This window comes from Rhinolophus ferrumequinum, chromosome 26 (genome assembly GCF_004115265.2).
Source record: "Rhinolophus ferrumequinum isolate MPI-CBG mRhiFer1 chromosome 26, mRhiFer1_v1.p, whole genome shotgun sequence".
Lineage (NCBI taxonomy): Eukaryota > Metazoa > Chordata > Mammalia > Chiroptera > Rhinolophidae > Rhinolophus > Rhinolophus ferrumequinum.
The window spans coordinates 28,930,649-28,946,144 of NC_046309.1; positions in this window are offsets into that span (position 1 = coordinate 28,930,649).

The following is a 15,496-nucleotide window of genomic DNA, read 5'->3' on the forward strand; positions in this document are numbered from 1 at the left end:
GGAGGGTGCAGCTCAGCTCAAGGTCATTGCCATTGCAAGTTACAGGGGGCGCAGCCCACTATTCTTTGCGGGAGTCCAGGAATCCAACTGGCAACCTTGTGGTTTAGAGGATGTGCTCCAACAACTGAGCCATCCGGGAGCTCAGCAGCAGCTCAGCTCAAGGTGCCGTGTTCAATCTTAGTTGCAGGGGGCGGAGCCCACCATCCCTTTCGGGACTCGAGGAGTTGAACCCGGAAACTTGCGAGCCCACTGGCCCATGTGGGAATCGAACAGGCAGGCTTCGGAGTTAGGAGCACGAAGCTCCAACTGCCTGAGCCACCGGGCCGGCCCCCTTTTCCTTTCTTTTTTAAATTTCCGCTTTATTGAGGTATATTTAATAAATAAAATTGTTGTAAGATATTTAAAATGTACACCATGATGTTTTGTTGTATATTTACATTCTGAAAGGATCCTCCCCACCATTTATTTGACTAACACATTCATCACCTCACATATTTATCTCTCTTTTTTTTTTTTTGGTGAGAACATTAAGTTCTGCTCTGTCAGCAAATTTCAATTATACAATACAGTGTTGTGAACTGTATTTCTTTTTTGACTGAATTTGCTCAGGTGATAGTCGCTACCTTGTAGGATCTTTGTGAGTATGAAAGAAGTCTACTGTGTAAAGCCCCTATCCCTTGCTGCCTATGTAATAGCTTTTATAATTAGAACAATAGCTTTTCCCTGGGTAAGGTCAGTGTATGTCAAATGCTGTCCCACGAAACTGAGCTGAGTCTGTTAACCTTTTCCAGTTTATAAAAAAATTTCCTTGAATTGCCAGAATGAACTTGCATATTTACTGGCTCTTATGAAGCCTGAGTTATCAGGTTAATTTAAGAGCTCAAGTGTTGCAGAGGACATTTTTCAGTTGGATTAAAAGCATCTCTACAAACCAGCAGAACATACTGTAGCATTACCTGGCTCTATAATTAGACACTACTAGGAGTAATGGGGGGAAATTAACAACGTAACAATACAAATAACTGTGACGATTGCTCTTCTGATGGATGCAAAAATTGATGTTTCTTTCAAGCCCACAGGAAGCTCTAGTTGATCCTCTATGACAATGTCTGCTTGTAAGGAGATACAATATACCCACCATCCACTGTGGGCTTAAAAGCCATTCATGAGTTAAAAACAAACAAACAAACAAAAAAACAGATCTGTGTTGATTGAAGATTTCTTGTACAACAGGTATAAAGAAAAAAGAAATTTGAGACGTGTATTTAACTTCAGAGAATATTTAGAGACAGTTATTAACACATATTTAAAAATGATGGAGCTAATTACAAATGAACAAATTGTGATTAAATTAGGTTTGAAAGGCCTTTATTTCAAATCATCTTGTTAACAGACTCAGTCTTCACTTTAGCCATCTAACTGATCATCATTGAATTAACCCCTCAGATTAGTCTGGATCAGTGTGGATTTACATTATAAACTTCAAAACTTGGTCTACAGGCATGCCAGACATGTCAAAAGAAATTAACACTTCAAAACACTACCCATTTAGTGACCTACTTTTAGGGAAGATTAACCTATAGTGAGTGTCATGCAGGGTCTCTGGTCCCGCTCCTCACACAAGAACGCAGTTTATGGTGAGGCCAAAAAGGAACTCCCATAGGGGAGTCATACCACTATATTCTCACTAGTGACTGGGTTGGAGATACAGGAAGCAGGAGCCACATGATCTGCACGCAATCTGCCGTCCACTTCTCTCTGCCTGCCAACCAACCTCACTTGCTAGCTGCAATCCACTGGGCTAACTGCAATCCGCTCTTGCTAGCTCAGCCACCATCTTCTTGCTAGCTCCCATTTTCTTCTAATGTAGCCATGGCAGTTATATTAGTGGCCAATGGCTCACTGGTTACAGCTGACGGCCAACTAGCCACAGCTGCTGGCCATTTGATCACAGTCGATGGCCATTTACTACCTGAGCCAGCACCTTTCTATGTGAGGCCGAGAGCCTGGAAACTGCTTTTTGGGGCTCTGTCCCCACACTCCACCCCTACAGGCTCTCGCCTCACAATCTATGCGACAAGCGTCTTCTGCAAGGGGCCCTGTGCCATGTTAGCCTATTGACACCTACGGACGAAAAGAAACGGTAGTCTTAGGAACCAACAGTGGCAAATCCCTTCCATCTGGGAGGATACACGCTAGCTTTTTGTCCTGGGAAAGGACGGTTGCTGCCACTGGCACCTTTCCCGGTTTATGGTACCAAACCTTTATGGCAGTGCTTGGAGTCCCTTGCATAGTTTCAACATGTAACAGAACAGGGGACCCCATAATAGGCCATAGTGAGAGCACATATTCTCCCTGCAAAATCATCCCGGTATCGGGACCTTTGTATACTACATCCCCTAGGGTGGCCATGGCAGTTGTAACTTCATGGATACGTCGCCCTACATAAGGTGTAAGAATAGCAACCAAGAATCCAAAAGCACTCGCAGGTGCAGTATCCAAAACCAGATCTCTCATGCTGGCTGTAAAAAGCTCGTCATCCGGCCCCTGCATGTTAAAGTTAAAAATAGCATGTCTCATACCCATTTCACGGATAATTTGCGTAAGTTCCGTATATGACTGCCAATGACTCACAGTGTCTGGCAGCTCCCCAGCCTGTCCCCATACTGTGCGTACCGCAGCAGTGAGCCACTCCGTTAGAGAATGGTTGCCCTGGTCGTGGGCCAACCTATGGCAGTTCTGTAACCTTTGTCGCAGGGACGGATGCACTGTCACAAAGGCTAGCTTTTCCATCTCACCCGGGGAGCAGAGAATGCTGTCTGCTCCCTCATCCCATAAACGTAGTAGCCAAGCCGAGACTGGCTCTCCAGGGCGCTGTCTGTACCGCCTCCCCAGCTCCTGCAACTCAGTGGGAGTGTAAGGGGTGTAGGTCGTGAACTCAGTCACAGCTGGGTTGCCTGCAGCAACTCCCCCGGGGGCCAAAGGTTGCTCACGTTTTACTCTTTGCTTCAAGATTGGCCGGGCTTGGGGGTTGGCAGCTACATTGTCTCCACTGGCTTCCTCCGCCTCTGCCTCAGAGTCTCCACTGTGGGGCCCCGCTTCCAACAAGCGGACCCGAGCTTCCAGCGCTTCCAACCGGGACACCTGGTCCGGCACCTGGGCCATTTCATTAAGCGCATTTTCCGTGTTGAGACTCAAGGTCGTGAGGAACATCCAGCCCACGCGGCCGGCTGTAGCCTTCTCCTCCTCCGGCAACCGCTCAGCCAGAGCCTGCAGGGCCCTCTCCACGCAGGCCAGAGAGCTGTCCACGTCCTCTCACCCCTCCTTGGGGGTCCAACTCCTGAGAACAGTAGCCACTGGACACCACACAATGTGTGGGGGCCACCCGCCCTCCTGCCCAGAGTCAGACTCCATTCCTACCTGGTCGGAATCTTGCTCACCGTGACAGGTGTCTGAGTGGGTGGAGGCCTCCTTGTAAGATGTCCACAACCATCGGATCCTAAGGCCGCAGCAGATCATCAAAATTAAGGCAACGCCTTCCATGGCCAAGAAGGTGGTGTGCCAGCTGGAGGCTTGAGTCTCCCAGGTGGACCGCGCCTCCCGTTCCCGGTGTCGCTCCTCACGGGCCTCCTGAAGCTGGGCTCTCACATGCACAAACTGCTCCACCGCCCTTCGGAGAGCTTTGGCCGGCACCATACCCTGCTCGCTGCGCCATGTGTAGTGCAGGGGATCCTGCCGACTTCGCCATGTGTCGTGCGGGGTGTCCGGCGGGGTCTCTGGTCCCACTCCCCACACAAGAACGCAGGACATGGCTAGGCCAAAAAGGAACACCCACGGAGCAATAGGTAGGGGAGTCATACCACTATATTCTCGCTGGTGGCTGGGTTGTTGACACAGGAACCAGGAGCAACACAATTCTCAACCCTTACTGTGCCGCTTGCAGACTCACTGCCACCATCTTCTTGCTAGCTCCCCCCTTTTTTGCTAGCGTAGCCACGGCAGTTATATTAGTGGCCAATGGCTGACTGGTTACAGCTGACGGCCAACTAGCCACAGCTGATGGCCATTTGATCATAGTCGATGGCCATTTACTACCTGAGCCAGCACCTTTCTATGTGAGGCCGAGAGCCTGGAAACTACTTTTTGGGGCTCTGTCCCCAAAATGGCCATTTACTACCTGAGTGAGCACCTTTCCACGTGAGGGTGAAAGCGTGGAAACAGCACTCCTAGCTCTGTCCCCACAGTGAGAATACGAAACTAAATTAAATTCCAGTTCAATACAAATGTTTTTCTTCACATACTGAGTCATCTGATTCAGCCCCTGTAGGATGCAGTGTCACTTTGCTCGGTGAAGTGCATAATTATTTATAGATGTTCCCAACATTAAGCCTACCCCTTATCTAACTTTACCCAGGCAGTCTAGTTAGTGACTCTTAGAGATACTCTGCTGCATAAGATGGTCCCACATGGTAGGTCAGGGCCCACTGCCCCCTTTTCCATTCTTTGTTGATGGTTTGAAAATATCAGGACAATGACTGCATGCCATATTGGTTTTATAATTCACAATCTAATGTATCTACAGGGAGCTCTAATTCCCTATAATGTGTAGAAAACAAATAGATAAATGTTACTTATTATTGGAGGTTCAAGGACTTATTGTGAAACTTTGTACTTATGGATGAAATTCTAAAACTAGGTTATTTTAAAAAGTCATTTTTGATGAGCATTACTGAAAAATAATGTCTACAGGAGGCTAAAATACTTAACACTCAAAGACATTTCCATTTGAAGCATGTGGGGACAGAACCAGGAGTGCAGTTTCCAGGCTCTCGGCCTCACGTGGAAAGGTGATTGCTCAGGTAGTAAATGGCCATCAACTGTGATTGGATGGCCATCAGCTGTGGCTAGTTGGCCATCAGCTGTAACCAGGAGCCATTGGCCACTAATATAACTGCTGTGGCCACGCTAGTAGAAAATGGGGGGCTAGCAAGAAGACGGTGGCTGAGCTAGCAAGAGCGGATTGCAGTTAGCACGGCGGATTGCAGCCAGCAAGTGAGGTTGATTGGCAGAGAGGTGGACGGCAGGTTGTGGATAGTGTGGCTCCTGCTTTCTGTGTCTCCAACCCAGCTGCCAGTGAGAATATAGTGGTATGAACCCCCTATCTGTGGCTCCGTGGGTGTTCCTTTTTGGCCTCACCATATCCTGCATTCTTATGTGGGGAGTGGGAGCTGAGACCCCGCATGACACCCTGCATGACAAAGCATTTTAAGGGTATAATTCTCATAGGGTATAATTTAATTCTATGATGAAAGTGATCAGTGTTAATTGAGAGAAATCTTTAAGTTCTTAAGGTAGCAGTGTGTGTGTGTGTGTGTGTGTGTGTGTGTGCGCGCGCGCGCGTGTGTTTTAAAGAATAAATTTTGACTAGCTTGCATAAAAGTCTGAGGGACAGATGCCAGAATGTCAATGTATTAATTTGCAATTAGAACTAAGGCAATTACATGGAACTAGAATACTGTACAGTAGTCCCCTTTATCCATGGGGGTAGGCTCTTAGACCCCCATAGGATGCCTGAGACTGTGGATAGTACCAACCATATCTATGCAAAGTTTTTTTTCCTATACTTACATATCTATGATAAAATTTAATTTATATATTAGGAAATTTTATGGACAGAAAATGTGTTCTTACTGTCAATCTTAGCAACCTCAGCATATGATTTTCTTTTCTTATTAAGTCAAGTTCTTTTACCTTTTTACTTAAAGGAAGCACTTTATGGCTTCTCTTTGGCATATCTGAATTGCCAGCATCACTACTCTTGCACTTTGGGGCCGTGATTAATTAAAGTAAGAGTTACTTGAACACAAGCACTGTGGGACCATGAGTGTCCATTGGATAACCAGACAACAACCGTGTGACAGATGGGCACTGAGTGTATACAGTATGAATACACCAGACAAAGGAATGATTCGTGTCCTGGGTGGGACAGAGTGTGAAGGTGCAAGCTTTCATCACAGTACTCAGAACAGCATGCAATTTAAAACTTATGGATTGTTTATTTCTGGAATTTTTCATTTAATATTTTCTCACTGGTTGACCAGGGGTAACTGAAACTGCAGAAAGCAAAACTACAGATAAGGGGGGACTATTGTATTGTATTCTAGTATTGTATTCTCTTTCTGTGTAGTCAAGCTACACGGAGAGCTAAATCATAATCAGGAAGATGCTATTTCAGAGCAGAATTTGAACAAAAGGAGTTACATGAATTAAGTATAGAATTGCCTCATTCTAAGATGGCTTAATACACCACTCTCACTCACAAAGTAAGAGCTCTGCCAATATCACCAGAAATGAGTGAAGTCCATCAGCTATCATTACGTCCATCCATGTCCACTCAAGGGATAGCCTTTCCATATGGATTGGAAACATCTGGTGGCCGAGGGCCGAGACTTTCTCTAGTTTACAGAGTGTTTGAATGGGTTGCCTTCAAACAGTTGCCTTTATGACTGTATTTCTGTGCTGATCAATGGTCTTCCTGAGGGACATAATCCTTCTCAGTGTGTGTGTGGGTGTGTGTAATTGGACTAGAGTTAAGGCCAACTATATGGCCTATGAGACATCTTATATCTTTCCAGTGACTGCTTATCTCTTTTCTGATCCATTTCTTGTTGCTTTTACAGTTTACTTCTCCATGAACTAGTTCATTTTACTTCTTTTCAAGATCCTTGAGGGACGTTTCTGTGTCGCCTCATCCTTATTAAGAAATGTTATTATACACTTTCTCTCACCAAAACAATGGGTAAATAGCCTTAACATGATTCTGACAGCTAATAAAACTGTTCTATCTCTTCAAATAATGAAGTCCTCTTAGTAGTGCTAAGTAAATTTCCATTTGATCATGCGATGATCAGTATAATGAATAATTTGAATTATCTGTGGTCATAACTTTCTGTTGAATGTTTTACACTTGAGTACCACCTGTATAAATCCTATATTAACCATTGTATGAGCTGACATATAGCAACAGGGAAAGCAAATTTGAGAGTTTTTCCCAAGTTTAGGCTTCATATTATCTCCAGTTAGTCCTTGTCTTGGTATGTTTTAAATACTATGATACAAGTATTATAACATAATTATGAAAGGAAAAAAATGCTATCTTATTGTACACAAAAGAAAAATGGAGTTCTAACCAGTGAAAATAAACTGTCCCATCTAATTTTTTCACAAACTGTGCTCCTGGGCTTTGTTTGAAAGCATCACTGGACAGTGCTGTGTAATACTGCATGAGTGAGGGCTTGCATAAGGTACTTTGAATTACCTCATGATGTTTGCTTTAACAGAAGTAACTCTCCTTTCTAAATTCTATTTAAAAATCCATATCAGTACTCTAGTTTGAAATTTTCTCAAGACATTAATCAATCCCTTTGCTAATAACTGATTCGTATGGGCAACATCAGCACTTTCGAAGCTATCTTATTGAAACCACAATGCTGGCTGGCAACAAAGTGCACCTTCTCTAGTACAGTAGACCGAGTCCTGGATTGAAGTTAATAGATCTACATTGTAATCCTGACTGACTGTGTGATTTCAAACAAATTAGTTAATACTTGTCTGTTGACCTCTGTTATGGGTTGAATTATATCCCCTCATAAGTCATATGTTGAAACCCTAAGCCACAATACCTCAGAATATGACCTTATTGGAGATACACTCTTTATAGAAGTAATCAAGTTAAAAATGAGGTCATTAAGTTGGACCCTAATCCCATATGATGGGTGTTCTTAAAAGAAGAGAAATTTTGAATGCAGACGTACTGGGAGAACTATGTGAACATAAAAACTGTCATCTACAAGTCATGGACAGAGGCCTGGATGACATGTTTCTCTCACACTCCTCAGAAGGAACTGACCCTGCCGACACCTTGATTTCAATTCCAGCCTCCAGAACTGTGAGCTACCAAGGTTCTGCTGTCTAAGCCACTCAGTTTGTAGTAGTCTGTTACAGCAGCCTTAGCAAATAATACAGCTTCTTATGCCAAAAAGTGACATTGAAATTCTTCTCTCACAGCCCTCTAGACCCTCATTATTTCACTTGTATATTAATGCAGTTATTCTTCTATCTTTGTGCTGTTGCCATCATATTTCTAAAATGCAAATCTGATTTCATCGATGCCTTGCTTAGAGCCCTTCAAAGGAGCACCTACAGAGTAAGAGTCACACCCTTACATATGGCACACAGAGCCTTTTATGCTCTGTTCCAAAGCCTCCTTTTCAGGTAGACTTTTGGACCCCCAAATGCCATTGTTGTCCAATTCCTCCCTGGATAGTCCTGCCCATTCCTTTGGTTTGGGAGATCAAGACCAAGCACAAGGGGATCATGGGAGTAGGACTCTGGATAGTGTTGAAAAAGATTAAAGGGGAGAGGAGATGGGAAATGGGAAGAAGAAAGAAAATATGGTAAATTCACAGTTTCTGTGGTGTAAAAATTTGTTGATTAATGTTTTAATCCCAACAAAATGAATTTGAAGATTTATATACTCAGATTTTTATTTTTTTGTTTATTTTATCTTGTGTTGTTAAAAATTTTTGCAAACTTCTGGTGGCAAAAATAGTTGCTTTGTAAAACATTTTTAAAGTTAAAATTGCAGATTTCTATACATGGAAGCAGATACTCTAAAGAAACCTTTCTATATGCCCAGGAAACACTAGTCAGCTTTGCACAGTGTTGGCACTGTACACTGTCTAAACCTCTTCCCTGCCATGCATTACATGAGGCAAATAGAGCCTTCTACCTCACAAGACTGCCAGCTATTTGAGGCCAAGGACTACATCTTAAATATTTCTTTCAATCCACTCTACGTAGCACAGTACTTGACACCTGATAGATAATAAAACAAAACACCAAGGTGTATTGAGTGGCTTGAGCTTGGTTTAGGTCTTGATTTCTTCTCTTGAAATTTGCATTGGCTCTCCTCCAGAAATATTTTGGTCAAAGTATGAAACAATACAAAGCTATCAATTTATACCATTTTGGAAACAATATAAACAATTGTTTTAAAAAAATTAAAGTTAAAATATGGTATTGTCATATACTAGCTGGACACTCCAGAGTTGCTTGCAAGAACCAGATCCTATCTTTACGTATGGAAATCCCTACCACTGCTCACCTATGGGAAAGTCCACAAGAGAAGCATGCAGACTGCAAGTCAACTCCTGCCTTTGGGGGTTCATATTTGAAACCACTGTTGTTTTCTTTTTCCACAGTAGCCCGAAGGGTTTTGGTTTCAGCTGCCACCTGTGGGTGACTGCCCCCTCAGAGATGCCATTTATCACCTGCCAAGATAGCTCATAATAACGTTTGTACCATCCCCCAAACACCTTCAGAATCCATCCAGCTATTCTCCTGTGATCTAATAACCAATATAGACATAAATTTGCTTTAATATATGAAGATGATAACCAGAATTTACTTAGGAAGAGCAATGGCTTCTTCCACAGCCTATCGAGTCCTTTATACTTAGTATTTGTAACAATGCATTCGGACTTAGGAGACCCAGTTAATATGTAATTACATCAAAAATTGAAAAGAATATCAACAGAAAAAAAGGACTTAAGGAATAGGCCAAAAGATAGGGTTGGGTAAGATGAAAAGGATGAAGGCTGTAAACAGAAAAAAGGAAAACAAAAATGCCGAGGCTCGTAACTCACAGAGGTCCTTGACTGCTCAAAGAAGAATTGAATTAAAGGGGTGGTTTATATTGCTGCCAAAACCATTCAAACTTTAGCAACTTAAGTGATAGTTTTTTGTGTGTTTTTTTTTAATGTAAAAGGTTTAAAATTACAATTCCAAATTCTATGAAATAGAACCATTTTAGTGCTTGTGGTCCCTGTTATTTTGTTTTAACATTTTTTTCCTGAACTAACTGTGGAAGATTAAGGTAACATAATTTGACACCTGGGCCAGCCTTGGCATTTTTCACTATGTCCAGATGTACATGATTACATTTTCTATTATGTGAGCCATGGGGACATATGGCATTTTCATCAAAAAGCGATGAAAGAAAACATCTTTAGGAAAGTTGAAAATATTGCCTAACTTAGGAAACAAGCTTCTGAGACCAGAAATATTTTTTTCTGCTTAGCTACCCTGCAGTCTAAATGTCGTCTGTGTGTCATGTGTTGTGGGATGAGGTATGGTTGGAAAGCAAGCATGCAAACAGATAAACCAAAACTACGTGACTCACAGCATTTAACAAATTCTACATTGTTCATGATTTATACAAAATAAAAATAAGAAAAAGTGAGTGATACATGTAGAGACATAGTTTTATTTCTGAAAATCTTTTGCTAAATGGTAAAGGTACTTGCTAAAAAGTAAGACTACTCATTCATTCTCCAGCATTTCTGAACTGACTCTTGATTCACTGGAAAGTAGGCCAAAGGCTGTGTGGCTGTTCTCCCATCTGTACTTTGCCTACACAAAAGTTGGTCTTCAATTCCCTCCTCTACCTCCTGAATTAGGAATATAAAATGATAGCAACTAGCAGGTCCCACAGTGAAGTTTGAGTTCAGCCTTGACTATCCCATAAGTGCTTTGTGAGATGAGTACCCAGCTTGTAAATTTTGGTCCAATAAGGAATCACTATGTTCTCAAAAATGTTTGCTCTCCTTTTGGGGATTTTAGTGTATGCTGGATTAAATATCCATACTCACAGTCTAAAAGCTACAAATCATAGGATTTTCAAATCAAAACATCTAAATAATTAAGTGAGTGAGGGAGAGTACTAAGAATATTTTAACCACACTTTTTTTTTTGGGGGGGGGGCCTTTACAGCCAGGAGTACTTTTTTCCTGAAAGTGAAATGTACCGAGGAATTGTATCAATGTAGTATCCACTGAACAAAATTGCCTAGAATCAAAAAGATGATACTCTCATTTTCTAGAAAACAGTCTTTTTTGAGAACACATTTTAAAGAGTTTATACTAACACTGTTCTTTAAGGCAGAGTTAGTGTCAAAACATTAATTAGTAAATTTATCTAGATATGAAAATATTCAAGAAATCTAGAATTTTTGCATTGATATTGAGTAATTTCTTATGAAGGAGGAGAGTCATTTAGTACATGAAGAATGTGGCTGAAGAAGTATTTGTCTTGAAATTATAATTATGCTCTTATGTTAGCTATGAACACCAAGTACATTATCATTTGCATTTATTTATTAAAATCACCTAATTAAAAATCTATTTCTAGTGCTTTAATACGCAGGAGCCATTTCTAGAGTGCCGGGGCTTTCTAATGGAAATACTTTTTCATGTGCAGAGCACTGTTCCATTGCTTCTGAAATGATAAAGTAAATAATTAGAAGTCCAGCCCAGTGCAAATATTAGAATGTGCATCAAAGTATTTAGTTCAGATGGACATATTCTCAGGAATAGTTTTCATTTTTTTCTTTAATTATTTTTTCTTTCCTAAGAAAAATGCTAGAAAATACATTACCTTAGGTATAAGGTAATATACATTACCTTAAGGTAATGTAATAAGGTAAAATACATTACCTTAGGTATAAGCAAAATGCTAGAAAATACATTACCTTAGGTATAAAATATATAAATAATGTGCCAACAAAGGTAGACATGGTCAAAAATCTTTTAGAAAAAAACGCAGATTTAAAGATAATAACCAAATAATAAAAATGATAAAAATAATAGAGGAAAATAATTTTCTAGAGTAAATATGAGGCATTAGGGAATTTAATAGTAATAAAATTACACTGAAAAAATAATAGTCTCTCTGTTCGTCAAGTATTTGTCTTTAATGCATTATATTTTAGTCACAGTTTCTTCTTTAGTACTTTAGCAATATGCTTATGCTTGCTGATAGCAAGTCATGCTGATAAGCATACATAGATCCTCTTGCTGGTTCATTAGTTAATGCATAGAAAGGGTGCATCTGTCTTGATCTAATCACAATTTTGAAACCACTCGTTCATGATTATGGCTCATTTTTCCATTGAAATGCTCTTTTTTATTTTTATTGGTGATAACATTTTCAGTGCCATTCCTTTTGAATAACTTCATTCAAGGCACAAAATATGAAATAGTACAAAATAAGAAAGTTTCAGTAAGAGCCACTCTTTATATAAAAGTGGTTTGCTTTAAGGAGGAATAGTTAAGGATTTGATAGTCACATAAAAGAAATAAATTACAAAATACAATGATTTTCTCAGCATAAAGTGAAATAAAAATTTGGTGTTTTTCTCATAGATTTAATATATATAGGCAGAAATATTTGCAAATATCATTCTTGAAAATGTGTACCCAATAACTAATTCTAGAATGTTTTGAAAATTTTTCTTTTTATCTCACTTTACTCACTGGTTAAAATATTAGAGACAATTTCACAAAAAAAGTTTTCAGAATATAAATGCTTATAGTACAGACACTTGATTATTTTCTTGAGGAACATACTGCAAACTCTGTGAAAGCAAAACTGTGGTGACATGTATGTATTTTTTAACGCATGTTAAATTGAATATTTATATAGTAAATATTAATAAAAGTAAATATATATTTAGATTTATGTATAATTAAAGATATATTAAATTAAGTATTTAACATATATGAAATTATATATGTATATATATATCAAATTTCCAAAGCAAAGAGGTGATTAATAAATCTAAAAGCCATTTTGAATGCTTATTGCACTCACCTCTTTTTAGCGTGTGCTTTAAGTTACAGCTCCTCCTATATGAAGTGCTGGGCTCTGTGACATTACACCCGCTGTTTTCTTGTCACTGCTCATTGCTCCCTCTTTGGGAAGCTCAGTGTGCACAGTCAAGTCTCTTGTTCTCTGACAGCTCTGCTCATTCTGTCTCCATTACCTTTGAGCTTCTTTTCCTCTCCCTTCTCTCACCTGTTTGTATCCTAGCAGTGCAAATTCCGCTCTTCCGTTTCACACAGCTTACTCTTCCTTAGTAATCTCATAGCTCAGATTGCCAGCCCTAAACTGTTAACTACCAACTCATCTTTTATCTAGAGGAGAAGACAGCAAACTTTTTCTGTAAAGGGCCAAATAGTAGATAATTTAGGCTTTGCAAACTTATGGCCTCTATCACAACTACTCGACCTGACTGCTGTGGCAAAAAAGCAGACATAGACAACATACGAACAAAGGAACCTGGCTGCATTCCAATAAAATACTGGAATCTGAATGTCCTGCAACTTTTGCATGTGGTGACATAGGTTATGGGCGGAATTGTGTTCCCCCAACTCACATGTTGCAGCACTCACTCCTCAGAATGAGACATATTTGGAAATAGAATCTTTAAACAGGTAATTAAATTAAAATGAGGTCATTACGGTGGACTCTAATCCATTGTGACTGATGCACTTGTAAGAAGAGGAAATTTGGACAGATATAGAAGGAAGGCCAACTGTGTCACAGTGCGGGTCGCAGACAAGCACGAAGAGTGGCCTCTGAAGAAACTCACCTGGTGGCACCTCATAGACACCTCACACCTCCAGCTGCCAGAACTGCGAGAAAATAAATTTTTGTTCTTTAGGCACCCAGTCTGTGGTCCTTTTTCAAACTTCATTTTATAAAGCAGACAACTCCGTAGTTTCACTTCCTCAGATTCCTCAAATTCAACCTGTCCTGAGAAATTTTATAATTTGGCTTACACCTTCTACCTCCTTCATGTCCCTGCCATGCTGGGTAGAAGCACCTTCTACTAAGTCACCCAAACTTTAAACCTGGCAGTTATCCCGGATTCCTCCCTGTCCTCCATTCCCGTATCCAACAAGGGACCAAATAGTACTGGTCCTCGTCTATGTGACATCTTCTATCACGTAACCTATTGCAGTAGTGTGCAATTCATCCTGATCTTCAGTCTTACTGTCCACATGGCTGCCACAGAGATTGTTAAAATCTAAATATAATTACATTGTTTCTCTGCTGAAAACCTTTGAAAGCTTCTCTGGTATTTAAAACCCAAGCTTCTGAGCATGACATGCATTGTTTCCATGAATTCTTACTTCATCAAATTCATTCTTTGATGGACTCCTCTTTCAACATCAATTGCAATTTATTGCTTGTCATTTCCAGGAAGACACATGAGGTTACCTACCTCCCTGCCTTCATTTGTACTGTTCTCTCTGCAATGCTTCCCTTCTCACTCTTCACTTGATGGACATTTGCTTCTTGATAATGGCAACAATTTTTTAACTTTAGTTCTTACACAAGGCTTAGCAAAAGGTATCAACTCATAAATACATTAATTAATAAACTATAATCAAAAGAGCTGTGTGAGATGATTATATATATATGCATATATATGCATATATATATACACATATATATGGCATATACATGTATATGTGACACTATTGTGTATGTGTATCTATACAGGTTTGTGCACACAAAATCTCTGGTTTCTGGCCTAGCAAGCAGTTCTAGAACAGGTGTGGCAACTTTTGGATCTGGGTTGAAGGACTGTTGGACTCCAAAGAGTTTGAATCCAATCAGTTCTGGATGCATCTGGAAGCATCAGGAAAGCACCCCGATCCATTTGCTGCTCACTCCCTGCTCTACAACTTATTTAGGCCATCTCTACATACCGGGCAGGGACAGCCTTTGGTACCAGTTACCCATGCCCTCATGTCCTCAAGGCTCCATTCACGGCTGGCTTGTTACCCGACTCCAGGATTTACTAACTAGTCCCTTCTCTTCAGTAATGTTTATATCTGATTGTTTACCACTATCTTTTAAAATGTCCTTCTGATTCTAAGGCCTGTCTTCCTTTGCCTTGTCAAGTATTTTGTTGGTCATCTCAAAATGTCACCTAGCCCCAAGCACACGCAGGCAATGAAATGACTCAGAGTGGTACTAGTCCTTTATTTGGATCTCTGCTACAGCTCTGACAGTCTACGCTGTGTGGCACACATACGTTTGAACACTTTGGGGGTCACTGAACTTTTTTGAAAATTCAGAAAATAGTGCTCCTTTTCAAGGAAAAATACATGAATGTGTATGCGTGTACATGTGCTTGTGTGCGTACACACACACACACACACAAACACACACACACACACACACACACACACACACTACCTGCATGCACAGTTGTGCATGTAATGGTAAGAATTCATCAGCCCCAAACTTACCAGACTGTAGGTTCCTTTGCCTACAAAAAACATGTTGTTCTATTTTTCAATGCTTAGCACTGTGCCTACCTGCTCAATAAAACTTGTCTGAAATAAATAGAACCGAACTGAATCTTACTGAACTATATTTCCTATATTTGTATTCCATGTAGTACTTAGCACAGTGTCTTGGCTATAATAGTAACTTAATAAATATTTGTTGAATCAAATTGAATTCTGCTTTCTTTGCATCTCAGAGAAATACCAATTACAGTGATATAGGTAGATGGGGCTAAATAAATATTTAGAATAACTCTTTCAACATAGTCTTATTGTTTTAGCATTCTACAGAC